Source organism: Mus musculus, chromosome 7, assembly GCF_000001635.26.
Source record: "Mus musculus strain C57BL/6J chromosome 7, GRCm38.p6 C57BL/6J".
Lineage (NCBI taxonomy): Eukaryota > Metazoa > Chordata > Mammalia > Rodentia > Muridae > Mus > Mus musculus.
Genome location: NC_000073.6, coordinates 121312974 through 121340810, shown reverse-complemented (window position 1 = coordinate 121340810; position 27837 = coordinate 121312974). Strand labels below are relative to the sequence as shown.

General features: G+C 45.3%; 1 long non-coding RNA gene across 6 annotated transcripts; it reads left to right on the top strand.

Moving 5' to 3' along the window:
• The first annotated feature begins 3597 nt into the window (after nt 1-3597).
• Gm36736 lies at nt 3598-27837 on the top strand. Of its 6 annotated transcripts, none has more exons than XR_003946870.1 (4): nt 22691-23802; nt 23957-24105; nt 25370-25462; nt 25781-27837. It is a non-coding gene; the product is annotated as a predicted gene, 36736 (long non-coding RNA). The 6 variants fall into 6 exon arrangements; XR_869918.1 differs by having other exon boundaries at nt 25370-25683; XR_001778280.1 differs by lacking the exon at nt 22691-23802 and adding an exon at nt 3598-3714 and having other exon boundaries at nt 25370-27837.

Sequence of the window (27837 nt, the reverse complement as noted above, 5' to 3'; positions counted from 1 at the left end):
CATAGTTTCTAAGCATGATTATGGTTTTATCAAGGATAGGAAACTAAGACTCAAATGCACACAAGAACTGGGCAGGTAACAGAAGATCTCGTTCAGCTTTCCTATGAAGGAAGAGGTGGAGACTGTGGCTACCTGGAGCATACAGCCCATCACCAAGGTCCACTCAGGAGACTATCACCTGAGAAGAACCTCACACTTGAAATCTCCCTAGATTTAAAATTATGTGTGGGCTCAATGAAACACATCTGTAAGCCAGATCCAGCTCCCCGCACCCTTCGGACCTTTGCACTTTGCAGAACATGGCAAGATGCATGTGCTGAATTTCAGCCTTGTATCTGCCACTCTGCTGGCTCCTGATTCTCCCTCCCCACTGGCTGTCCTCAGAGCCTCTGGTTGTGTGAACTCCTCACATTCAAAGCCAGCCAGCCTGATGATGAGTTTTACATTTCAGGGCTTTAAGGTTTCCAAATTTGGAGGTAAGCATAGTCTCATTAAGAAGTCATTTGATAAAAATTAATCCCTCCAGGAATACCCTGGACTCAGAAGAAAGCTACAGCAAGCTCATTAGCTGCTGTGAGTTCCCAGTCCACCTCGGAGACCCTGATCCTCCTCTGGGTTTATCTCAGAGGCTCCAAACAGCTGCCAGAGTCTGGGGACCAGATGCCAATGATCCGACCATCTTAGGAAAGACTGTAACAGAACTTGGAGCCACAGTCAGGGCCATGCCCCTTGAGTCCTACTCTCTGTTTTAATCACTTGAGCCTGAGAATAAAGGGACAGATTTCATCTTGCTGAGTAGATTTCTGAGCTTGCCTCTCCTAATCTGTGTAAGGTCTGTCGCCTGCACAGAAGGAAGAATCATTAAATGAGTGCTGGGTGGGGGCGGAGGGTCAATACAGGGAACTGTCCCTGGAGAAGGACCATTCCCCTAGGCTTATCTGGCCCTGTACTGTCTCACTTCCCCTCAAGGTGATGGTGATATGTCCTTGGGGACCTATAAACCTGTCCAGAATAGGCCCTAACTTTAATCTCTCACTAACCCAGTTGTAAAAGCTTTTTATGTAAGTCGGTGGTGGTGTTAGAAGCAGCATGGCTGTATTTTTTGTCTCAAATGTTTCTATTTTTATTTTTTGAAAATATAATATATGCACATGGGTAACAGAAAAAATGCAAACAGAATAAAGGAGAAGTCTATGAAAAATAAATCCCCCACCATACCCTGAATCCTAGCTCCCCACCCCAGGGCAGCCACTATGTTGGACTAAGTTCTCTGGTAAGAAAGATGGCTGTTTTTAAATTTTCTAATTTGGTCTCAGAAATAGCCAAAGGCCAAATAGAGCCCACAATAATGTAATTAAAATGAGTGATGAGGCTACACGTGGAACATGTCAGAGTGAGAGAAAGATCACACTCTTACACACTGAGAGAGAGAGAGAGAGAGAGAGAGAGAGAGAGAGAGAGAGAGAGAGAGCGCTTGGTTCCCCATATCTCTGAAAACTCTAGTCAATTCCATAAACATTTATTGCACACAGTGTGTCAGACCCTGTCCCTAGTACTGTGGGTTATACCAAGATAAATCATATAAGGTCCCTGGCTTTGGGGAGTTTACAATAAGAATAATTCACATTGGATTGGCCCCTTTCCCTTTACAGAGAAAATTTCAGGAGAGTTATGTCATAACTCAGGCCAGCCATAGCCTGAGGCATGCTGGGACTTGATCAGCCCAGGCTGGCAGGAGGGGGAAAGCAGCATGGGGGATGGTGACAGAGGACCTTCGCCAGGACCCAGAACCACTGAGGAACAGGGATTTGAGCCAGAGTTCTCGCCCCTTGGGAAAGCTAAGGTACCAAGGTCAAGGAAGCCGGATGCGCACTCTGTGGTTATGGGAGTTTCATCTATCAGGCATCCGTGCCTTTGAGCCCAGCTCTGCTCCTAATTACAAGTGTGGTTGTGAGCCAATTACTTCACCCTGTACATCTCAACAGCAAAGAGAAAAGATAGCTTTCTCCTTTCAGAGCTGATAGGAGGATTAGGAGGATCTGGCAAGCAAAAACAGCATAGAGTTGTTTAAATAATGTTTAGCAAAAGGCATTGATATGTGGGTCTTGCGTTAGAAATATTCAGTAATGCCAGACTGTAGACCTCCTCCACTTTCAACTTCATTTGATGCCTCTCACTCTGAGTCTGGTATCCATTGCTCTCTTTAAGTTGTAGTGCCAGCATAACATAAGGAAACAACACAATTTCTAAAACTCTAGGTTAAATGTTAAGGAAAGTCAGCCCAGTTCCTAAGAGAAAGCTACACTTGGGCAGAGACCTGAAGAATTAGTTGGAGTATCTAGGTGGGATGTTGGAAGGTCAGGAATGCAGGAAAGAATATTCTAGACTGGAGAAATGGTATGTACAGAGATCCTGGGGTAGGAAGGTATGTGGCAAATTGGGAGGCTAGAAAGAAAAGAAAAAGAAAAGAAAAGCTGTGGCTGAAAGGGTAGATAATGAGTTATAGAAAAAAATTTCAAGTGACACTGAAGAGGTAGATAGAAGACAGGTTGCAAAGAATGTTATGGCCACATTTGGCAACACTGTGCCATACCCCCTCAGACCCCTTTCAAGAAAGGAATGGTCACTCTTGATGCTGGACATGTGTTGTCCAGCCTTCAGTTGTCAGCCCCCTCAGGCATGGTGTTGGCTGCAGCCTCACTTATTGCCAAATTCATTGTGGGGTCCCTCATATTCAATGAGGGAGAAAAGAGTAGACACAACTCAGATCTGTGAAGAGCCAGCTTAAGTCCAGAGCTCCTTGGGAGTTAGCTGAGGCTGCTGTAGACTCGTTTCATACTCCGTTCTCTACATCTTGTATCTCCATTTCCTTCTCCCTTTCATGAGCAAGGATCACAAGGGGATTTTTAACAAACGTGCGTTGTGATGAACTGTGTCTTAGAATCTGTTTTCTGTAGAACCTGTTAAAACCTTGTGATTTGACCTAAAAGCCACGGGAAGCATTGTCCGGCTCATGCAAAGGAGTAAGACAATCGAAGTTGCATCTTAAAAAACTCAGACTAGGAAAATGGCTCAGGGAATAAAGCACTCCCTACAAAAGCACAAGGCCCTGAGTTAGAGTCCCCAGACCCTATGTCAAAGTCAGGCACAGCACAGTATGCACTTGTAAATTCAGCACTGGGGGTCAGGAGTGGAGACAGGCAGATCCTGGGGCCTCAGTGGCCTATAGCAGGAGCAGTGAATTCCAGGTTCAGTGAGAGACCCTTTCTAGAAACTAGCTGGACATGTTGGAGGAAGACATCCAGGGTCAATCTCTGACCTCCCCATGCACATGCCAGTGTGGAGACCAGAGGGTCACATCTGATGTCCTCTCTATTGCTCTCCACTTTATTTTGAAACAGGCTCTATCTGAACTTGGAGCTCATCAATAGGCTAGCCTATCTGGTCCAAGAGTTCCAAGGGAAAGTGTTATAAAGCTTGGGAGTTCTTACAGCAAGCTAGCAAGAAGTAAGAGAAACTATGCTCAGGCAAAGTGGGTTTCTGGTTCGTTTCTCTGTTGTTTACTCTGTGTTGGCTTCTTTTTTGTTCTCTCAGAATTTAAGAACGTGGATGTCCCAGTTGGTATACGCCTGCTGTTATGCATGGGAGGTACAGCAAGGAGTTTACTTCCTAGTGGCAAAGGATGTGTGATGAACAAGGGAGATGGACAGCATGGTAAGGGGTAACGAGTGCTTGGAACTGTAAATCGGAGAGGGGAAGTGAGTCCTGGGGAGTGAGCTTTATGATGGGGAACCAGGGAAAACACAACTGGAGCCCCAGCCTCTACTGGCATTTCTTATGGAGAGATGTATTATTATTATTATTATTATTATTATTATTATTAAATCTTTTTTAATTAGGGAAAGGCTGGAAGAAGCTGAGAAGGAGGGCAACTTAGGAAGATCAGTAGTCTCAACTTACCTGGACTCCCGAGATCTCTCAGAAACTGAGTTACTAACCAGGCAGCATGCACTAGCTGATACGAGGCCCCCAACACATATACAGCAGAGGACTCCCTGGTCTGGCCTCAGTGAGAGAAGAAGCACCTAACCCTAGAGAGGCTTAAGGACCCAGGGAAGAGGGAGGTCTGGTGGGGTGAGGGGTGGGGACACCTTCTTGGAGACTGGGGTGGGGGAGAGGAGGGAAAGATTTTTTAAGAAAATGTCTCTTAGCTTTTTACATGGTAGAAATGGAGGCAGCTCAGCTGCTGATGGCTACCCAATCATGGAGTCACTTTGCACTCATGCAGGGAGAGGCATCTCTGATTATTTTGCCCCCAGTCCTAATGGCTGAATTCTTCCTTGAGAATTCCCTTTCCCATCCTCATGTTCCTTGGATTAGGTAGGGTTGGTTTAAGATGGTTTGAGATGGCATGAAAATGCTACAAAGTTTGAGAGTCCTTGCAGCAAGCAGAATAATAAACTGTGCGTCGGCGAATTTTATGTGTTATGTGTCCTATTGTGTGTGTGCGTGTGTCCATGTGTGCATGTACACATGTATGTGGACAGAGAGGCCAGAGGTCAGTGTTGAGTCTTTTCCTCAGTCGCTCTCCATCTTAGATTCTGAGACAGTGTCTCTTACTAACAGTGAAGCTCACCAGTGGCTACACTGGCTGATCAGAGCACCCAGGATCCTCCAGTCTCTGCCCCAACCCCCACTGGCACTCTCAGCTTGGCTTGTGGCTAGCCAGCAAGCTAATCAACTCTGCCTCGCTCCACCTCCCCAAAGCACATGATGGTCTGTCCAGCTGAGGATCCAGACTCAGGTCCCCATGTTTGCACAGCGGGCATTTACCGTCTGAGCCATTCTCCCAGCCCCGTTAAAGACTTAGTGAGGTAATGCATATAAGTACTGCACCCCGATTGGGACGAAACACCTTTACTCAGGGTTGGCACCATGTAGGTGCTCAGTAAACATTTGTTAAGTGAATGAATGGAATGAGCCAGATAACCTCCAAACCCCTTGCCTGAGTCTCGGCTCACCCTCCTGGAACACACATTGATTTGTTCTGGATTTCTTGATAATTAATCTCTTGACAAAATTTAAGACCTGTTAATTACCCCTGATTAATTAGGGTGAACTTTTTAATTGCTTCTCTAAGCTGAAATACACTGTCAATAGGCCCCATAATTAGTGACCGAGTAATCAGTTTTAAACCAATTATCCCACAGTAACAAGTGAAAGTAGGCAAGAAGTGCCCCAGGGGCTTGGGCCAATTTCTGTGGAACTCAGAATAATACAAATTGGCACTTGTGGAGTGGGGAACGTATATGCTCAGTGTGATTGGAAATACAGATACTTAGGGCCTCTGGGGTGTTTCATTTGTCTGTGTTTTCAGAACTGTATTATTGGTAGTGATAAAATAGGTGTGCTTGCTCACCACCCAATCCAAAGCCTGGAATAGTCTCCATGTTGTTTGGATGTCTTTAGATACAACATAAAGCTATGCAGATGGCACAGTTCCAGGGGTTTCACTTATACTGAGCCTGTGTTAGCAGCACCTCTGAAACCATGCAGTGTCACGCATAGGTGTGATACCGTGTGGGCCACATGGTGTGAAGTAGAAGGACTTACATTCCTACAAGGGAGACCTGGAGACATATTAAACTGTCCCCAAATGGGGAAAGGCAAGCGCTGAACAGTTTTTGTGGTCTATTTCGTGCCTGGAGTTATATCATGTGTGCATTTAATTTCTACTAATCTTTCCTCTTGCATTTGGAAAGAAATTTAACAAAGGGAAATAATAACGGCAACGGTACAGGCAATTCTGCTTGCCACTCCATTCAATACTGGCACACCCAGGGAGAGCCTGAAATAGGGCCTTGAACCTGCTGGTCCCCCATGCTTCTCCATAGAGCCAGTCACACCATGTGAAGTAATTAAAGATTAGTACCTTTGTCTTCAGTGTTATTAATGTTTTAAACAGCGGGGCCTTCTTGCCAGCCATTCAGTGGGTATTCAATTGGAGAAGAGATTCCTTCCCATACTGATGGGAAACCGGCTGAGCTGGCCTTTCTGAAAGATGGCATACAATCTCCATCATATAGCCTTTCCTGACAATTTTCAAGAACAATTTTGAAAATTCAGGGGGGGGGAACCTCCTTTTCTGCCATTGTTTTCTACTACTGGGAATCATACCCAGGGCCTTGCTAATGTTAGACAAATGCTTTACCAAAAGCTGAGCCACTTCCTCAGCCAGGCTGTTCCCCTTTTATGCTCCCTGGAATCCCTAAGGCAAAGCATAATTCCAGTTTAAGGGAGTCTAGTACAATTGTCTTTCTCAATAGCTGCAAATCCTGGTAGACCAGATGATCCTCAGGACATGGCTAGGGCCAGTTGCATTAGGAGCATCTAGGATGCTTGCTTTAAGAGAATACAGGTTTATGCCAGGTATAAAGGAACACACTTGTGATCCCAGTACTCTGAGGTTAAGCCAAGAGGATTAAAAAGTTTGAGTCCTACTAGTTAGTTCAAGTTCAGACCAACATAAGAGTCTGTCTCAAAAGGTACAAGGGAAGCTAGGGATGGAACTCCGTGGCAGAGAACTTGCCTGGCATGTGCAAGGCTCTGCTCAGTTCCCACTAAAACCAAACAACCAAAAACGAAAAGAGCACAACCTATTGATGCAGGCATGTCAGGAGATGATGGAGATAGGATGGTCAAAAGGTAGAGGTCAATGATGGGGAGTTGGCTCATTTAACAGTGATTTCCATGAAATCCTGGGGACCTGATTCAAAGCCCAGAATCCATATGAAATACTCAGGAATAGGAGACCACTTATAGTCCCTGCACTTGAGGTAGATATAGTCAAATTGGGAGTTCAAGGTAAAAGTGGGAGCCCGTGCCTAAAAAGGTGGAGAAAAGATTAAGACACCTGAAGCTGTCCTCCATGCACATGAACACACACACACACACACACACACACACACACACACACACACACACCTGAGTTTGAATCCCCAGCACCCACTTTTAAAAACCAGGCCATAGTGGCATGCATTTGTAACCCTAGAACTGGGGTCAGAAACTAGCCAAACTAGTCAAAAAGTATTCTCTGAGAGACCATGTCTCAACAAATACAGTGGAGAATGATAGAGGAAGACACCTGCGTCAACCTCTGGCCTGAACACCACAGGCAAGCAGAGCCACATATCCACATACAACATGTCCACATGCATGCAAGCACACACACACACAACACACACACATACACACACACACACACACACACACACAAACACACAAACTAAGAACACAGATTCTTGGTTCCCACCTCAGATTTATAATGTCAGAATATGCAGGCAGAGGGTCCTAAAATCTGCATTTTAAAAAGCCTCTGGCCTTTGATGTACAACTATAAACTTAGGTGAAAGGAAAAAGAGGGTCCCTGCCAGTCACTGACCTGCCTATCTCATCTAGGACAAGACTGGTCCATAGTATACATTTGTTAAGTGTTGATTAACTTCAAACAAGCCCCTGGATTTGCTCTGGCTTATCAGGACATAGATCAGGTTGTGAGTGAAGGAGAAGAGATGGGCACTTCCTTGTCTCAGGGTTTCTGTTGCTTCAGTGGAACGCCATGACCAAACTAGGTTGGGGAGGGAAGGCTTTATTTGGCTTTCACTTCCACATTGCTGTTCATCACTGAAGGAAGTCAAGACAGGAACTCAAACAGGGCAGGATCCTGGAGTCAGGAGTTGATGCAGAGGCTATATAGATGAGAGCTGCTTACTGGCTTGCTCAGTTTGTTTTCTTATAGAACCCAGGACCACCAGCCCATGGATTGTACCTCCCACAATGGGCTGTGCCCTCCTCCATTGATTACTGATTGAGAAAATGCTTTACATCTGGACCTCATGGATACATTTGCTCAATGGAGGCTCCTTCCTCTTTGATGACTCTCGCTTGTGTGAAGTTGACACACGAAAGCAGCCAATACACTTCTCTTTCCCCAGGCTTCTCCAGGACAAAGGCCTGGGCCCTGCTATAGGAAACTGCAGCTCAGTAAGGACCCTGCCACCTGCTCCTTATCCTCTGGGAAGCAGCTCACAGATGCCATTAGACATTCATTTGAGGCCTAATCCTCTAATCCAACTGCTTGCTGATTTGCCAAGTGAGAAATATGCACAGACACAAGCCACTTGTTCTCATAGTTCTTTCCAGCTGGTAAAAAGGAGGCAGCTGGGGAAAGAGGCTTTAGGCTTTGCTCTCTGAGCCAGGACATCCCAGAGTGATCCTGGGACGTAGCTCTTCCATCCAGATCCATCTCTCTCAGATGCCCACAGCCTGGAGAGGTCCAGTCCCCAAGAGGATGGCAGGATGGTTGCATATTGAGATTACCACATGACTGTCACGTATGGCCCAAGCATCTCCTTTCAGAAAGGATTTATTGAGCATCTACTGCATGCCCAGCACTGCTTGGGTGGCACAGAATTCACTGAGACACAAAGAAGACTCAGAGTCAGACTTTGAGGAACAGTCAGTCAGCCATGCTCCCAGGTGTCCTGTTCCTATGTCAGCCTGAAGAAGCTAGCCTGGCCTATGGACTTCTTCCTTTTGGAGACTTTAGTTAGGGTTTCTATTATTGTGATGAATCATCATGTACAAAATTAAGTTGGGGAGGAAGAGTAACCATTACACTTCCATGTTATAGACCATCACTGAAGGAAATTAGGACAGGAACTCAAACGGGTCGGGAACCTGGAGGCAGGAGCTGGTGCACAGACCACGGAGCAGTGCTGCTCCCTGGCTTGCTCCTCATGGCTTGTTCAGCCTGCTGTCTTACAGAACCCGGGACCACCATCCTGGGGACGGTATCACCCACCATGGTCTGAGCCCTCTCCCATCAATCACTAATTAAGAAAGTGCCCTACAAGCATTTTCTCCCTCCTTTCAGATGACATTAGCTTATGACAAGTTGACATGAAACTATCCAGCAGAGAAATAATAATGTCACAGCTTCACCGTCCACGATACCATCCTCCAGGTTACCACTACCCACTGTGTTCCCATGTCCCCACCACACCGTGTCCACACCACCCTACATGTCCCCACCACCCCACCATGTCCCCACCAACCCCACCGAGTTCCCCCAACCCCACCACACTTTTGCGATCCCCTTCTTTATTTTTTTTTCCATTTTTTATTAGGTATTTAACTCATTTACATTTCCAATGCTATACCAAAAGTCCCCCATATCCACCCACCCCCACTCCCCTGCCCACCCACTCCCCCTTTTTGGCCCTGGTATTCCCCTGTACTGGGGCATATAAAGTTTGCAAGTCCAATGGGCCTCTCTTTCCAGTGATGGCCGACTAGGCCATCTTTTGATATATATGCAGCTAGAGTCAAGAGCTCCGGGGTACTGGTTAGCTCATAATGTTGTTCCACCTATAGGGTTGCAGATCCCTTTAGCTCCTTGGCTACTTTCTCTAGCTCCTCCATTGGGAGCCCTATGATCCATCCATTAGCTGACTGTGAGCATCCACTTCTGTGTTTGCTGGGCCCCGGCATAGTCTCACAAGAGACAGCTACATCTGCGTCCTTTCAATAAAATCTTGCTAGTGTATGCAATGGTGTCAGCGTTTGGATGCTGATTATGGGGTGGATCCCTGGCTATGGCAGTCTCTACATGGTCCATCCTTTCATCTCAGCTCCAAACTCCGTCTCTGTAACTCCTTCCATGGGTGTTTTGTTCCCAAATCTAAGGAGGGGCATAGTGTCCACACTTCAGTCTTCATTCTCCTTGAGTTTCATGTGTTTAGCAAATTATATCTTATATCTTGGGTATCCTAGGTTTGGGGCTAATATCCACTTATCAGTGAATACATATTGTGTGAGTTTCTTTGTGAATGTGTTACCTCACTCAGGATGATGCCCTCCAGGTCCATCCATTTGGCTAGGAATTTCATAAATTCATTCTTTTTAATAGCTGAGTAGTACTCCATTGTGTAGATGTACCACATTTTCTGTATCCATTCCTCTTTTGAGGGGCATCTAGGTTCTTTCCAGCTTCTGGCTATTATAAATAAGGCTGCTATGAACATAGTGGAGCATGTGTCCTTCTTACCTGTTGGGGCATCTTCTGGATATATGCCCAGGAGAGGTATTGCTGGGCGATCCCCTTCTTTAATACAAAGCCTTCTTACTTGTGCTTATTTAAATACACCGTCTGTCTTATGAGCAGACCCTGACTCGCAGCTTCTCTCTCTGAGTCTCTGGGAGGATGTATTGGCGAGTAGGGGGAAGATGTGTTCCTTAATCACCACTTTTTTGAGACATGGTGTCTCACTGAACCTGGAACTCACTCTTTGGGCTAGACGGTCAGGCCAGCAGCTCCCCGACGTCTGCTGATCTCTGTTCCTCTGACCCCAGCCCTGGGGCTGCAGCTGTGAACTGCCATGCCATGTTTCATGTGAGCGCTGGGGATCTAAACTCAGTCCTCATGCTTGCTGCATACCCGCTCTAGGCATCCTTTCCTCATGTACACTTGACGAAGAAGCTGAGATCAAGGTTGCAAATTGAGTCCTTGGGTGGCATGTGACACTAATGTGTCTCCATGAGCCTGTTGTATGTTGGGTTTCCATATTTAGGGACACCTGCCATCACTTAAAAAGAAAAACAAAATCAGCCCCCCTTAACAAGTGTCTTAGTCAAGAATTCTATTCCTGCACAAACATCATGACCACAAAGCAAGTTGGGGAAGAAAGGGTTTATTCAGCTTATACTTCCACACTGCTGTTCATCACCAAAGGAAGTCAGGACTGGAACCCACACAGGTCAGGAAGCAGGAGTTGATGAAGAGGCCATGGAGGGATGTTTCTTGCTGGCTTGCTTCCCCCTGGCTTGCTCAGCTTGCTTTCTTATAGAACCCAAGACTACCAGCCCAGAGATGGTACCATCCACAAGGGGCCTTCCCACCCTTGATCACTAATTGAGAAAATGCCTTACAGCTGGATCTCATGGAGGCATTTCCTCACCTGAGGTTCCTTTCTCTATGATAACTCCAGCTTGTGTTAAGTTGACACACAAAACCAGCCAGTTCAACAAGTTAGACAGAGGAGAGTAGCAGGCTTCTAATTCTGAGTGGCATCCCTGCTTCAGGCTGCATATCAGCTGCTCACCTCAGGTACCATGCTTTCCTGTTGGCCACAGTCTCTACCATCTCTATGGGATCCTTGGTTCTGAGATTATACTACATTTGCTACACTCGCTCTGCTTTTCTTGGAAGAGGAGCATAAACGCTCTCCCTTCTTATGTCTAGTGGGCAGTAGGAAGATAAAAGTTAGACCTGGGGGCGGGGAGGCATAGAAAATATCTTTGTAGAAACAGACTCATCCTAAATTGTAACAGGATGCCCCTGCCTGCTGAAAACTCGTTTTTGTTACCTTCCAAATCCAAGAGAGGATTTACACGTCGGACACTAAAATAGAGCTTTCGTTACATTTCTGCCTAAAAGGCATCCAACAATAGCTCAGAGAGATAGATAACAAGTGAATTTAGACTGAATTAGACAAAGGCAGGCTAAATGAGTCCTCTAGTCTCTACTTGTCCTTGCCTCCCAGTGTATGCTCTAGACTTGCTGACTTACAGACTCCAGGGGAAAAGGCCAAGCTGATGTAGAAAATTCAGCCAGCTGAGATAGATAAGAGCCCAATCTAGCCTTACTTTACATACAGATCTCTGTTGATTCTGCTTTAATTTTATCTTCAAGGATGTAGAACTACCCACTGATTGAGTTTTACGTTGCACAGGAGATTTTATACATAGCATTTGGTTGTTCTGTTGTTTGTACACAGGGTTTCATGTACCCCACGCCAGCCTCCAACTCGATACATAGCTAAATATAACTCTGAACCTCTCTGATCCTACCTCCCAAGTGCTGATATCACAGGCCTGCACCACGATGCCTCACTTTATTCAGGGTAGGGATCAAACCCAAGACTCATACATGCTAGGCAACTTCGCCAACTGAGCTCCCACAGGCTCTCTTTTTTAAAAGATAAGAATAATATTAGTTATTATGACTTCCATTTTAAATATGAAGAATCTGATGTCCAAAAAAGTGGAGAGCCTGAGTCAGGATCACAGGACTGGAATGTGATGGAACTGAGAGTCACAGCAGTCAAACACATCTCTAGTGTCACCTCTTAAGAGACTTAAACAAGCTGAGCAAGCTTCAGCATTGAGTTACTATAAGGTATGCTGTCTTTAACAATATAATTACACAGGTCCATCCCCATTCTTTGTAGCAGCTGCAGGGAGTCCAGTTGCCCGAGCTATCTACCTGTTTTCCATTTGTGGACACGGACAGTTTCCCAGTATCTCATGACCATGAGGAGCAACGCTGTAGACTCTCTACCCCCACCCTTGCATTCTTTTGTGACTAACTCTATAGAGCAAATTACTAGCACTGGAATAGCTTTTTCAGTGATGTGTGCGTTTAAAATTTCAAAAGGTTCAGCCAGATTTTCCTGGGCTGATTCACCATTTCCACTAACAGGAATGCCTGTTTTCATATGCCCTTCACAGACAGAGAACTCTATTAATAATCTTTCACCCTCACCAGGCAAAAGACTATGATTTTATTGAATATTATTAATCATTATTATCACTTGTGCACAGGTCACTGGTATTTCCCTCCAGTAATTAGGGTGTTGCATGTCCTCTGCCTATTTGAGGTAAGGGTGCAGTCCTTACTCTTTCCTAAACATTGAGTATCTCAGTGCAGATGAGGTCACAGGTTCTTGTGAATCACTCCAAAAGGAACTCGGAATAGTCTCTGGTCCAATAAAGGACAGGGGTCTCTCTGTGTCATGTGATAGATCAGGTAAGAATCACCCAGAGTCATTGCTGAAAAGCTAGGGTTAGACACAGAGCATCCTGGCAGCCAACCTGTAAGAGACAGCATCCCTATTCCCTCCGTGTAACATCTGTGATTGGAAGAGCTATAGACAGGGTGTACCATATCCTGCTCCAGGGAACATAACACCAATAAAGGGCAGACGCATGAGACAGGTAACAAAGTTGTCACTGCATAAACAAGTGTATGAGTGAGCACTGAGGGACTTTCAGAACTCAGGAGTAAGTGCTGGCGAGCAGACAACTGTCTGTCCAAACTACACCTGTTTCTTCTGCCAGAGTTAGAAGGGAGAGAAGGGCTTCTAAGACAACAGCAAAGGAGACTCCTTTCTTTATAAAAGAAAAGGGAGATTCTTTTTCTCTCACGGTTCTAGTTGGGGCAGCTTGCACAGCCATTTCCCTTTGTATCTGAAGGGTGTCAGTCCCAGGACACAGAGAAGGCACTCTATTTGCATGCATCACTGACACAGTCTGTCACACAGTGTGAATCACCTCCAGATGACTTAGAGTACCAGATACAATACAGGCATTGTGTGTATGGCTGTTAGACCCTGTGGTCCTCAGGGACTAGCACCAAGAAAGAGGTTATCTATGCATGTTTAGCACAAGCACAAATCTTTTTCCAGGTGTCTTGGATCTATTGGTGGCTGGACTCATGAGTGTGGAGCCCACGGTTATGGAAGAACAAGTATACTAGCTAAAAATACAAAGTCTGGGCCAGCAAGATGGCTCAGCAGACAAAATATGGCCACCTGAATTCATCCCTAGACCTCACATGTGGAATGAGAGTGCCAACTCCCATAAGTTGTCCTCTGGCCCCCACATGTGCTATGCCACACGCCTGTTTTCTAATTAAATACATAAATACATGTGGGGAAAAGTAAGCATTTAAGTCTAATGATTCACACCAGAATTTCCAAAACTGCAACATTTAACCTGTACCCAGATGACTACACGTATAGAGGAATTTTTTGGAGACAATGGCTATCAGCAGAGTACCTTGTAGGCAAGCTAGCCATGACAATTCTACTTTTTTGCTCTGGAACTAGATCAGAGACTTCCTTGTGGTTGGTGGTTGGTTGGTTGGTTGGTTGGTTGGTTGCACTATGCCATCCATATTGAAAATCACTGGTCCTTCAGTGGCCAAACATGATGGATTACCAGAATCACCTGGGTACTAAAATACTAATTTTATGACCTAGGTTATTAGCAAGTGCACCACTGAATGGGCTGACCAAACATCTCTGGAATGGGTCCTCAGACCAGACAGGCCATTGTCTCACCATAACTACTGGGAATTGGTTCTACAACGCCCACCACACCCACTTCTGCTGATGTCCACACCCCTATGTCTGCTTAAAAGTTTAAGACATGATGATTGAAACCAAAACCATCTCTAGGCTTACACACAATACCTAGTACAAATTGACTTATGCATAAACGGTTGTTGTATGATATTACTTGGAGAATGATGACAAGACAAATGTCTGCAAATGTTCACTGCACATACTTTCTTAAAATATCTTCAATCCTTGGTTGGTTGAATTCACAGATACTGAAGGATGCCATTACAGTACCACCTGCTGTAGTTGCAATTCCCAGTGGAGTCACTAAGTTAGTTCACTCACAAGTCAGAGCCCTCTCTCAGGAAGACCAATCCACACCCAGGAGAATTGGATGTGAGAAAATGGAGACATTCCAGAAATAGAAGGATGCTCAGGGGCAGGAAAATCCTTCTTAGGAAGGCCCCTACCCACTGTATCCTTTGCTAGGTATACCCTGAACTGACAGGCAAGCTGTAGACTGCACCCCTACCCTGCAACAGAACTGCCTTAGTGGCCCAGAGGGTTCCTTCTGTCTTTTCAAGTTTTCTTTGTTTTGTTTTGTTTTTTCCTCCCTTTGGCCTTTCAATTGTATTTCTTTTATATCTTTTCCAAGTCAAGGTCTCATTATGTAGCCCAAGCTAGCCTTGAAGCTGGAAGTCTCCTGCCTCACCTAGGCAGAAGTGCTAGGCACCTGTGCTGGTTTGAATAGGAATGATCCCATTTTAATGCTTGGATCATTAGGAAATGGCACTACCTGGGAAAGTTTAGGAGGTGTGTCCTTGTTGGAGTGGGTGTCGTCTTTTGGGGAAGTGTGTCATTGGGGGTTGGATTTGAGGTTTAAAGTCCAAACCAATTCGTGTGTGTGTGTGTGTGTGTGTGTGTGTGTGTGTGTGTGTGTGTGTGTCTTCCTGCTATCTAAAGATCTAGTTGTTGAACTCTCAGCTCTTTCTCTGGCACTATGTCTGTCTGTGTGCCATCATGTTCATTGCCATGATAATAATGGGCTAAACCTCTGAAACTATAAGCCAGCTGTGGTAGTTAGGGTTTTATTGCTGTGAAGAGACACTATGACCAAAGCAACTCTTACACAGGAAAATATTTAATTGGGGCTGACTTACAGTTTCAGGGATTTAATCCATTATCATCGTGGCAGGGAACATGACAGCATGTAGGCAGACATGGTGCTGGGGAAGGAGCTGAGAGTTCTACATCTTGATCCAAATGCAGCAGAAGGATATTGTATCCCACACTGGGCATAGCTTGAGCTTAGGATACCTCAAAGCCTGACTCCCACAGTGACACACTTCATCCAATAAGGGCATACTTCCTAATAGTGCCACTCCCTGTGGTCCAAGTATTCAAACACACAAGTCTATGGGAGCCATACATATTCAAACCATACCAGCCCCCATTAAATGCTTTCCTTTAGAAGAGTTGCTAGGATCACAGTGTCACTTCACAGAAATAAAACACTGAGTAAGAGAGCACCTCACCTGACTCTCTTTTGTTTAGTCTTTTCAGTCTTGGTAATATCACCACTATCATCTACAAAACCCCTAATCTCTTCTACTGGATTGGCCAGTCCAATCCATGGCTGTTTCCTTTGCCCAGCCCATGCCTTGGAAGGACAGCACAGCCTTACCCTTTCTGAGACTTGCTCTCCTAGGCACAAGACTTGCTGTTCTGACTTTCTACCCTTCCAGTGAGATCCTCCAAGGATGTCAGCACCTGGGTTAGTTCTCATCTTCAGTTCCATCGGGAGCAGTGTACTTGGGCCAGAGGTACAGATGCTCAATTCCAGCTAGTGTCAGAGCATTCTGCCAACAGATTGCACCAGCTGCCATTCCTTCTTCCCTACCCAAACCTAGCCCTGGCTAGATTCTTTGGCCAGGAGTGTAAAATATTATCTTGTTATTATTTTCATTTGCATTTCCCTTATTATTAATGGAAATCTGTATACTTGTTCACCTCTTATGTTCACACTTTTCTCTCTACCAGTCTACCCTTAGGGGATTCTTACTAAATCCATTTACTATCCCCAGTTTGTCTGTTTAGTCTCCTCTGTTGTACGGAGAGGTGGCACATGGGAATCCTCTCTAACTGGCTTCTTCCAGAGTAGAGATCGATTCCTTTGTTGGTGAATGTTGCTGTTCATACCTTTAAGCTACACGAAGCCCAGAAACAGGCCTCTGACATTCTTGCTTGCATGTCCAGAGCCTCGGAACTAAAGCACATGTTCTGACCAAATTTGTCTTTCACAGCCTGAGACTCAGTTTCCCACATGTATGTGCCCTACCCCACTTCTTGGGCTGGAGCCTGCACGACCACTTACACTTTCTTCTGTGTGACTCCAGACACCTGTTATTTATTCAAGAGTTCACTCCACGAGCCCGTGTGTATTTGTGTGTGTGTGTGTGTGTGTGTGTGTGTGTGTGTGTGTCGGGGTGTTTGATATTTAAACCATTAGAGAGATGCTGGGTTATCTGAGGTCAGGGTGCTGGCAGACCCAGTGCCATGTGGAAGCCATTTCCTGGTTTGCACTTTCCTTTTCTTTCAAGGAAGGGTCGTGGGGAAGAAAAGTTATTGGATCTTGCATCCCTTCTTCTGCGTGTGGATGTGAATGTTCAGGCCTGAGGCTGACATCAGGTGTCTCTGTCAACCATTTTCTACTTTATTTATTTATTTATTTATTTATTTATTTATTGCCACAACATTTCTCTCTGAACCTGAAGCTCACTGGTTCAGCTGGATTAGCGAGCCATTGACTCTCAGAGGTCCTCCTGTCTCAGTTCCCTCAGTGCTCAGTTGGCACGTGTATGCCACCTTTCCAACTTTTTTATATAAATGCTTAGGATTCAAACTCTGTGTTTACTAAGCACAGAAAGCACTTTACTAACTAAGCCATCTCCCCAATTACTTGTTACTAAACCCATCCATGAGGGCTCCACCCCAACGACCTAATTATCTTTTAAAGGCTCCACTACAAAAAGTTACAGTATTGGACATTAGGATTCCAGCATCCAGATCTGAGAAGCAGGAACACATCAACATTCACTTGTGGTTCCTTGGAATTGAACAACAAAAACAAACAAACAAACAGGAAACACACCAGGGAAATCACTGGAAAGCCACGGTGACAGCAGAGAATCCATGAAGGTTTAGAACATGTAACTTGTGACAAAGCCAGGAGCCAAGGAAATTGGGGGGGGGGAGGCCCTTTGATGAGGGAGATCCAAGAAGCAGCAACATCAGCATCATCCCTGCACCTGTGGGGAAGGCAGAAGCCCAGGCTCTGCCCCATGCTCTCATTCATACAAGCCCGTGACCTCTCAAACCCACCCCTCACTTTAGAAGGGAGCCATCCTCCGCCATCCACCCTCCTCCTTTCTCTGGTCTCTTTCTCTACTTCTCATTTCAACACTACCTTCTATGGATGCAAATGGATATGGACAGGTAGAGACAGACAGTTGAGAGGGGTTTTTAAATAGGGGGTGTCTCCTTGGCTGGAATCACCCAGTAAAAATGCCCTATTATGAATATAGTCCCACTATGTTCTTATAGATCATGACGATGGGATAATTCCACTTTCTTAAATTGATTTGTGTTCCTTTTAAAGTGATAGCTACCATTCATACGATGGGGTACCTGGATTCTGTGAGCTGGTGGAGACAAACATGTTGTGTAGTTATGATCTGTGTATTCAGGGTGTAGAGTTCAGGAAGGAGGCATGGGTCCTTGGCTGGTCAGGGCAGCTGATTCACATACCACAGGGATGGCAGTCCTTAGTACCACAACATCACAATTAACACCTTGTATTTTGTTTGCATCAGACATCATGTTTTATTTGTCCCAACAGATGTAGAAATGCTCACAGCCCAGATCAATAGTTTCTGCAATGGAAATTCTCTGCCAACATGAGCCCCTTCCAAAACTCCCCTCAAAATCCAGGAATATTCTTTTTCTCAAGTTGAGGCACACTGAGTGACTAAGATCACTCCGCAACCACAACCTCATCCCTGTGGATAAGGAGTTCCTAGACCTTTATGAATGGCTTGGTGTGGAGCTGACCCAGCACACATTGCTTTGTGTCTACCCTTCTCAGGGGGGCCCTAGCACTGGCAGCATCCTTACATCATAGGCTAACTGAAACCTAAGAAGATCTACCCTTTTTTGCCCTTCTGAGACTTAATGATGTACTATCCAATTAAGCCATGTTCACCTGTCTACCTGAAAAGTCTTAACAACCATCTTCCTCTAACGGATCGTAGTCTTCCTTTGTTTCATAGTTATGATGTCTTTCGAAGTTCCCTTCTGCCAAAGGCTTGGCCCCCAAGGCTGTTTCTTATCACTTATTCCTTCTGCCTCAGGCAAACTGTGAGTTCCTCTGCTCTCATTTTGCACAGAGCTTCCTTTCTGTTAGATAGCCAAGTCCAAAATGCCTGCAGTCTCTCTCAGACAAAAGACTTGGTTGAATAAAACTCCATTGTGTCTATATATTGTCATGGAAGATGGGGGAGGCAACAGGACACATACTACACGAAAGTGAGGGAAAGCTGCTCTGGGTCTGAAGGATGCAAAGTAAGGTGAGGGGTGGGGAATAGCAGGAGTTAGGGGAAATATCACATGACAATGGAGAGATGTGCAGCAGAAAGGGGGAATGATGGGAAGGGAAGTCTAAATTCGGAGAGGGGAGTACTGGGAGAAGGATAACTCATACTAAGGGTATTTGGAAAAAGCCATATTCTATAAAAATCATTTAATTTTAATTGGATTTTAATTAGAGTAACCCTACATAGGGGATTTGCTGATCCCAGAAGCCATGAGTTGCCAAATAAGGCCAATACCAGGTATGGGCTACCTACCCTCAATTTTTTGGTCAGAGGTGTCTTGGAGGCCCCTAAAACAATACAGGTTATTACCTTTGCTCTTGATTGCCCACCAGAACTCAATTTGTAGAACAATTTCTTAAAAAAACCACACACACACACACACACACACACACACACGTTGGTTCTAGAACACGGATAAATCAAATTAGAACTGAAGGGGAAGCTGCTTCCATTCCGGCTAGCTTTCATAGCACTGCAGGTGGGATGCAGGCTGCTGGGGGTGGGGAATCATCAATGGTCTTACCCAGCTGTGAACCCACTACACAGCAATAATGACCAGCATGGCAAGATACACCCACGGGTGTAATAATGCCACAGACGCCATGGAGGTTTCTGATTGGATTTAAGGCCTAATTCACATGAGGAAGCACATGTCTGGCATTGTAAATCTGGCCAAGGACCAGGGAGCTTACAGGTCCTAGGAATGAGTCTATTACTACATTATTCTGCCAGTGGACATAGCACAAACTATCCTCTAAATTCATTTTTTTCTACTGCAGATTAGCACAGCTCTCAGAACTCATGAGAAAAGTTAATTTCTCCATGCAGTGGAGAGTGGTTAAACTGGAAACTCACAACTGGTCAATGGATGGTTAGATCAGACATTCATAACTGCTCAAGTATCAGTAGCATAATCAGCCATAAACGAAATGTCACAGATCTCTCCAAGGCTCAGGGACCACTGAAGAAGAGGATGTGGAGAGACTATAAGAGCCTTTGGGAGGACTGAGCATCTTGTAGGTATGATAGGACCAAGGCACCTATGAACTCCCAGCAGCTGCTGTTGCTTGCATAAGGCCTGCATAAGATCAAGCAGTCAACATGGTAGCATGATCTGGGACATTCTCTGAACTTCATCAGTAGATAAGTATGAATTTAGATGGCAGTTTGGTGCTCTGTCTATCTGGAAGAATAGACAGAATAGCTTCATGCCTGAGACCTATGAGCTCCAACTATGGGCTCTGAGTAACTCTGTGGACAGCTGATGGCTCTGGAAGAGGAAAAGACAGTTTTTGAAGGGTACGGATCCTCGTAGGCCAATCACAATCCAAGAGACTGGACCACACCCAAGAGTATAGGGGCAGCACAAACTGGACCCAATGAATTACATTTTAAATAAAAGAGGGCATAAATTTGGAGAGTTACAGAGGTGGGATAAACCTTAGAGAAATTAGGGGGAGAAATGCTTGTGAATATTGTCAAAATACATTATATGAAATTCTCAAAAAATAATAAAAATATTTTTTAAAATAAAGAAAATGCTATAATGAAACCTAATACTTTGGATGCCAATTTTACAATAAATAAAAACTTAAAATGAGACTTTGTTGATGATATAAAGTTAGCTTAGCTCAGAGTAGTGTTCTTGGGGATGGCAAGATTTCTCAGGGGGTAAAGGTACTTGTTGCCAAGCATAATACTGTGGGTTTGATTCTCAGGGCACACAGGATGGAAGGAGTGAACTGACTTCTGTGGGTTTTCCTCTGACCATCATGTGCATACATGTAACTAAATAGATATTATTTTTAGCTATAAGTTTGACTTTAATTATTTCTCCCTCCCACAGACCTCTTCTTGTTCTCTTTTAAATTAAAGAGTTCAGTAAATATTTTTTTAAAAAATAATGCTCTTTCTCCAACTCCTATGGTGTTCCTTTGGCCACAGCGACAATTCTATCACCCTAGCTTCCTAGTAGACAGATACTGACTGTCTAGATGGCGCCTCCTAGGGTTGAGCGAGGAGCCTCTCCCTTATAAGAACAAGAACTTTACAAACATTATCTGCAAAAGACTAGATTTTAGAAAATTAATTTCTCTTATTGATTTTTATTTTCAACAGCCATTCTTCCAGGGATAGTAAATAACATTGGCTTATCAATTTGTAGGCATTTCTCCGTATATATATTAATTCAATACACACAGGACAAGTGCTGGATAATTGTAACCTATTACCACAAAGGTAAGTGCTTGTCTTAGTTAACACTTACCCTACCCTAGCCTTTCTCTCTTCTTTTGGATATAGACTGGTAAAAACCGCCTTCCCTTCTCAAGGTTTCCTCCATGAGCTTCCGACAGAGCTCTTGAAAACAGCCCTGGCTAGCAAAGATTGGTGACACACCTTCTTCTGCTTGCTCTACTTCAGCTCAAGTCAAACTTTAAAGAAAAAAAATTCCCAAATTGTCTCCATCAATTAACTAATAAGAAGCAGAGCTTACCCAACCACTTAAGTGGCACTTTCTGTAGGGGGCATGTTCTGGGAATGCTTAATAGCACCGCCCTTAATAAAATCAGGCCTGTATCTTCAGTCCAAAATCTTACCATAGTTAGAAGCAAAATTTAGTGTACTTTGTGTACAAGTCCACTGTTTTGCATTGATTGATTGATTGATTGATTATGTGGAGTGGGAAAGCATCCCATGGTGCATATGTGGATGCTAGAGGGAAAGTTTCCAGAGCTGGTTTTCTGTCCCCAGTGCGTGGGTTCTAGGAATAGAATTTTGGTCTTCAGGGTCAGTGGTAAGAAGAGTCACTTTTATTACCATAACAAACTATCTGAAGCTGAGTAACTATACAGAAAAGGAAAAAAAAAAATGTTTTCTGTGGCTCACAGTTGGGGATGCCAAAAGTCCAAAAAGCCTAGTGAGGCACCCATGGGAGATGGTAAGTGCACCAGTCAGAGCCAGAGATCACACACATCACCAGACAGGACACTAGAATGACTAGAAAGGCATGACTTCCACTGACCTAACCAGCAGCAAACACACCATAGTGCAGAACAAGCCTTCAATACACAAGCCCTTAGAGAGCAAAGCACGACCAAACCATAACATTTCTGCTAACCACCACTGCACATGCTCCAGTTACTGAAAAGAAAAGTCACTTGCAGTTGGTTTTGGGTCTCAGTTTTGTAGTAAAGAAACAGTGAGAGAGTAGCACAAATGCAATGCCCACTCCCTCAGCACAGATGCATGTTGAAGCACGTTCAGTGTGAAAGTCATGGAGCAACAGGGTTCTTAGCTACAGAAAAATGATTTTTCTGAACTTGACTTTCATCTGCCCCTGGAGAACTTATTAAAAACACAGATCTCTACTGGGCATAGTGCTGCATGCTTTTAATCTCCAGCACTTGATTGGCTGAGACAGGAGGATCATAAATTCACAATATAAATATGATTGATGGGGGCGGGGGGGGGGGAATGAGAATGGTTCCTGTTGTTCATCTGAGATTAAAAGATACAAGTTGTGGTGGAATGGAAATGGCCCCATAGGCTCTTATATTTACATGCTTATTGGGCACTTGGTGGAACTGTTTAGGAAGGATTAAAAGGTGTGGCCTTGTTGAAGGAGGTATGTCGCTCGGGTAGTGTTTTGAGCTTTAAAAATTCTATGCTATTCCTAATTATCATTCTTTCCCTCTCCTTCTCCTTCCCTCTCCCCTTCTCCCTTTCATTCTCCCTCCCCTTCTCCCTCCCTATCTTCTTCCCCTTCTCCCTCCCCATCTTCTTCCCCTTCTCCCTCCCCATCCTCTTTCCCTCTCCCTCCCCCTCCTCTTCTCCTCCCTCCTCCTCTCCCCACCCTCCCTTCTCCTCCCCCTTCCTCTCCTCTTTACCCTCCCCCTTCTCTGGATATTGTCTCAACATGTAAGCTATCAACTATTAATCCAATACCATCCCTGCCTGTCCGCTGCCATGCTCCCTGTCATGATGGTCACAGACTCTTAACCCTCTGAAACTGTAAGCAAGCCCCCAATGAACTCTTTCTTCTGAAAGTCACCTTAGTTATGAGTCTCTTCACAGCAACAGAAAAGTAACTCAGACACCAGTGAATTCTGTCAAAACAAGTTTGGTGAGCACTACCAGGAGAATGGGATTATAAGGAAAGAAGTCATTCAGAACAATGGGATGGGACTTCGGGGAAACCTCTGTATGAGATTTTGTGAAGGAATGCAGGCTTGTCACTCAGGGTTTTGCCAGGGAAAGGAGCTACAGCAGTCCCCAAGATTAAGATATACAGTCCAAGAAACATTTTATAAGGTATAAAGTTGATTTTTAAAAAGGATCACTAAAAGGAAGGAAGGAAGCTCAGAGACATGACTACATCCCATAAGGATCAAGGTAACAAAGGAAGGAACCATGGTTACTAAAACACAGAAGTTCAGAGGAGGTGATGCAAGCCAGCTGGTGCTGATGCTGGCATCTCTCATGAGACTGGGTCATCCATGAGTTCAGAAAACAAAACACCATAGACTGGATCTGGAAGGGGGAATCTTAAGACAGTCACAGGAACAGGCAGCCACTAGCAAGCGGTTAAGTCTCCCCTTTCTGTCGCAGCCTCCCCCCACCCCAACACAGAAAGCCTCCCCTACAGACAGAATCTGTCAGGGAGTAGAGAATGTGCCTCACGGTAGAAATATGGTTGACAGAATCTCAGGCACAGCATCATGAAGACAAATACAAAGGGCTGAATTTGCAGCCAAGAGACATCAATTTAATAGCTGGCTAGTGTGGGCAAAAAGAAAGAGGGCCATTTTCACAATTACTTTACAGAAGAAGATTCTCCTGTCCCTGTAAGCCTAGGAAGACGAAGCCCAGGGAGATCAAGCAATCTGTGAAAGGTCACACAGTAGCGGATAGACCTGGATGAGCTAGTGCTTGTTCTGCATTAGCTTCAGCCCTCACCGTGGACTTGGGTAAGGATGGTGTCTTCCTGTCTCCAGTCATTTTTCCTGGAATTGGCTTCTATCCCATTTTAGCCCCCCCCCCCCCCCCAGGAAAAGCTGATCCCAAGATGAAATTTAGCTATACAAAAAGTAAGGTTTACCTTTTCTGATTTTCTGAGTTTAGCAGAGCCTGCATCTGATTGAGGTGCCACTGACGACGGTCTGCCCTGGATGGAGGAGGGAGCGGTTGAATCACAGCCTCGAGAACACATGAGAAACCTTCCCAGCCATCTCTCCATCAGGCTAATGATCCAAAGAATACTGAGGAGGCAGGTGGGGAAACATCCACAGACTGTAGCAAGACAGGCTGGACGTTTGTGGTGGAGATTGCCATGGGCCATATGCTGACTGTCTATGTAGAATGGTGAAAGCTAAGTGTGCGTATGTCTCTCTCTCTCTCTCTCTCTCCCTCTCTCTCTCTCTCTCTCTCTGTGTGTGTGTGTGTGTGTGTGTGTGTGTGTGTGTAAGCCCTGGACTTGGGGAAGAAGGGACCCAATCAAATGGCAGCTGAGGCTACCTTATTGCTGAGAGTGACCCCCAACCCAGCCTCCTGACTCCCTCACCCACATGTTACTCCAGGTCTTCTTCTCAAGATGCCTCTGAGTCACCCATCCCCCTCACCCATCCCCCTCACCCATCCCCCTCACCCATCCCCCTCACCCATCCCCCTCACCCATCCCCCTCACCCATCCCCCTCACCCATCCCCCTCACCCATCCCCCTCACCCATCCCCCTCACCCATCCCCCTCACCCATCCCCCTCGCCTTTCACCTACGCTGATCTGGCCTCTGTCCCACTTCTCTGCAACTTATATAAGAGCAACACACCACCTGCTCTGAGCCAGCACCAAGCACTAGTGACCGTGGCTCCCATTTTGAAACACTCTCTTCTATTGGCTCCTCAGAGTTCAACATGAATCTAAATCCATTATGCCTGATCTCTGCATGAGTGAGAGTAGTTCAATTTCTAGGAACAGAAATCAGTGTCATTGTAAAATTATCAGGAGGGCTTTGAACTAGTCCATGGTGTGGTGGTTTGTATATGTCAGCCCAAGAAGTGGCACTATTAGAAGGTGTGGCCTTGTTGGAGTTGGTGGGTCACTTTAAGGCCCTCATCCTAGCTGCCTGGAAGCCAGTATTCCAGTAGCAGTCTCCAGATGAAGCTGTGGAACTCTCAGTTCTGTCTGACCATGTCTGCCTGGATGCTGCCATGCTCTCATCTGAAGATAATGGACTGAATCTCTGAACCTGTAAGCCAGCCCCAATTAAATGTTGTCCTTTATAAAACTTGCCTTGGTTATGGTGTCTGTTTACAACAGTAAAACCCTAACTAAGGCACATGGCATGTCACTGATCCTACCAAATTCTCCAGTTCTCCAGCCATACTCTTTGTAATATGACTTATTTGTTCCTCCTGTTGCATTGGCCATTGAGAATAGTATAGTACAATGAAGTCTTTTAAAAGCATTGGCTTACCCTCCCTCCTTCCTACCCCCCTCTCTCCCTCCCTCCTTCCATTCCTATAAATCTATTGAAAGATAAGGCACAGTGACTACAGCAGAGTTGCCCTTGATGTTCTGAGACCACCCCAGACCAGCTGATCCAATTCACCCAGATGACCAACCAAGCAGGTGAGACCAACAGAGTTGTTTGATTGAGTCTTCATCTCGCTGCAGCTTCGCGAGTTAACAGAGATTAGTGATCCATACACTCGTGAAATGAATGCTTAATGTTTCAAGTCAGAGCCATGTGATTGTTACCTGGGACTCTGTGGTGAATAAGCAAACTGATCTGCTGTATCCAAAGCAAAGTTAGGAGCTATGCCACCGTGCACAGAAGAAGGCAGCATCAGGTACCGTGGAGTAGGAAGTTATGGACAGGAGCAGTTCCTAAGACGGACCAGTTCTAACCTGCTTTTGCTTTCCTGTTTTTCTCCTCTGCTCCTGTAGAATGCTTCCCAGCATTAGTCTCAATCATTAAATCCTGGAGAAAGAGTATGATTTGTGCATTATGGGACTGTAATTCACCTCTACCACCTTGACAGTGATTGACACTCTCAAATCCTACACCAAGGGTTTGGGTAGCTGTCCAAAGAGATACAGAAGTACAACGGCTCCAAAATGAACCATGAGTCCAGGGCAGACATGAGGAACAGCATCTCCTACAAGCTCTGGATCTTCCTTCAGGTTTTATAGCACACATTTGTCCATGAGCCAGGACACAGGCAGTGCTGGCTGCGGCTGGATGACAGATTGAGCATCCAAAAGATTCTCCAACAATTGGAATTGAAGCCCAAATCTAGCAAGATGAAATTAAATATGGATTAATGTGAAGGCCTGCACTTGTGTTCAGAGGAAGGAACAGCTGGTGGGGGCTGAGATCAGGACGCCGGTGGTTAATGGTAGTTTATGTGGAAAGATTAAAAGCTCAGAATGTGCCAACAATGAGAAGATGTCCAAGATGCTGCTGGGCTAAAGAGATGGCTAAGAACTGGTGTGGCCTTCATGGGCAGCTCTGAACTATACAGCCACTCTGTCACCTAATAGACTAAGACTCTGAGTGCCTAGCACACACCAGACTAGCTTGCACCAGTTATAATGTCTTGTTTAACTAACACACACACAGTGCTATTATTCCCATCTTCCTCATGATGAAGCAAAGTAAGGGGAGGTTAAGTAACTTTCCCAAGGATACACAACTTTGATGGAGCCTTGGAACCCAATCCAAATGACTCCACATCTTATGCTCATGAGCCCTGAGTCACCTGACCTCAAGAAGTGTGTCAATTACACAAGGGAGAGATTGGTGAGGTGCACTTAGTCTGTCCCATGAATTTAAAGACTCTTTCATTCTGGAAGGTATCAGAGTCACCATTTCAAACATGAGAGTCCGTGGGAAAGAACTGGAGCATGCTGGGGCAGTAGCTGAAGAAACGCGGTCCCCCTGCATCCGTACTTTGAGAGTGAGACGTCAGGATGAAGTCTATTCTGCTTAGCTGCTGGAGCTGGTGCTGGAGCAGTGGGTTTACAGCGACATAGCTTCATCTCAGAGTTCTGAAGATCTTTCTGGTGTAGACTGTACTTATACCAAACCTCAGAACACAAATATTATACCATTTACTAGACTTTTATTATGTGCTAAGAATTTCTCAGTCGTGACACAGAAAGGCATTTTCATAATAAAAATCACAAGACTGGTTACTATTACATTGCTTACTCTATACGAATCGCTGCACAATTTTAAGAAAAGGTTGCCAGCATTATCTCCACTTCATAAACCACAATATGCAGCACAGAGAGGCTAAGAAATCACCTAAGGTCACACAGCTAGAAAGAGGCAGGATCCCTGTGTGAAACCAAGTTGCTCAACCCCTAGCTAGAGTCCCTGCTATACTGGTGGCTGTGGGTCTCCTGGGATAGCAGGGAGCGGTGGAGGCATCTAGACACTAGAAAGTCAGCATCCTCCTCCACGGAGTGCACTAGAATGAAAATCAAAGCCTCGTGGCAACCCTGGAATCTAAAGCCCAGGGGCACATTGCTTAATTCTGGAGACTAGGAACAGACACATACAGCCCTGCTCTGTGGGACTGTGCAGGGGGTCCTACCCGATCTGGGCTCTGGCTGTGCGACCAGGATGTTCCACACAGCGGGCTCCCGCCCTGCTGGGCCTGGCTCGATGTGTTTTATTAAAAAGCAGCATTTATCCGGCCTGCTCCTGGCAGGGCTGCGGCTGCAGTTTATTAGGACATCATTTGGAGTGTAAATTGTTGCTGGTTTATAAAAAGGCTCTCGCAGAGCAGCTCCGCTGGGATGGCCTGGATCCGCAGCTCGAGGCAGACAGGCTTTAACGAAATCATTGATTTCCCTCTGAAGCAGCAGCGGGCAGGAGCCTCGCCCAGCTGTTTAGCTGCCTACACCCTGTTCCTGGAGGGCAAAGTGGCAAGACTTCTTCCAGCTGTGTTGACAGCGCGTTCTCCTGCTGAATCCCAGATTCCCAAAGGCCAGTA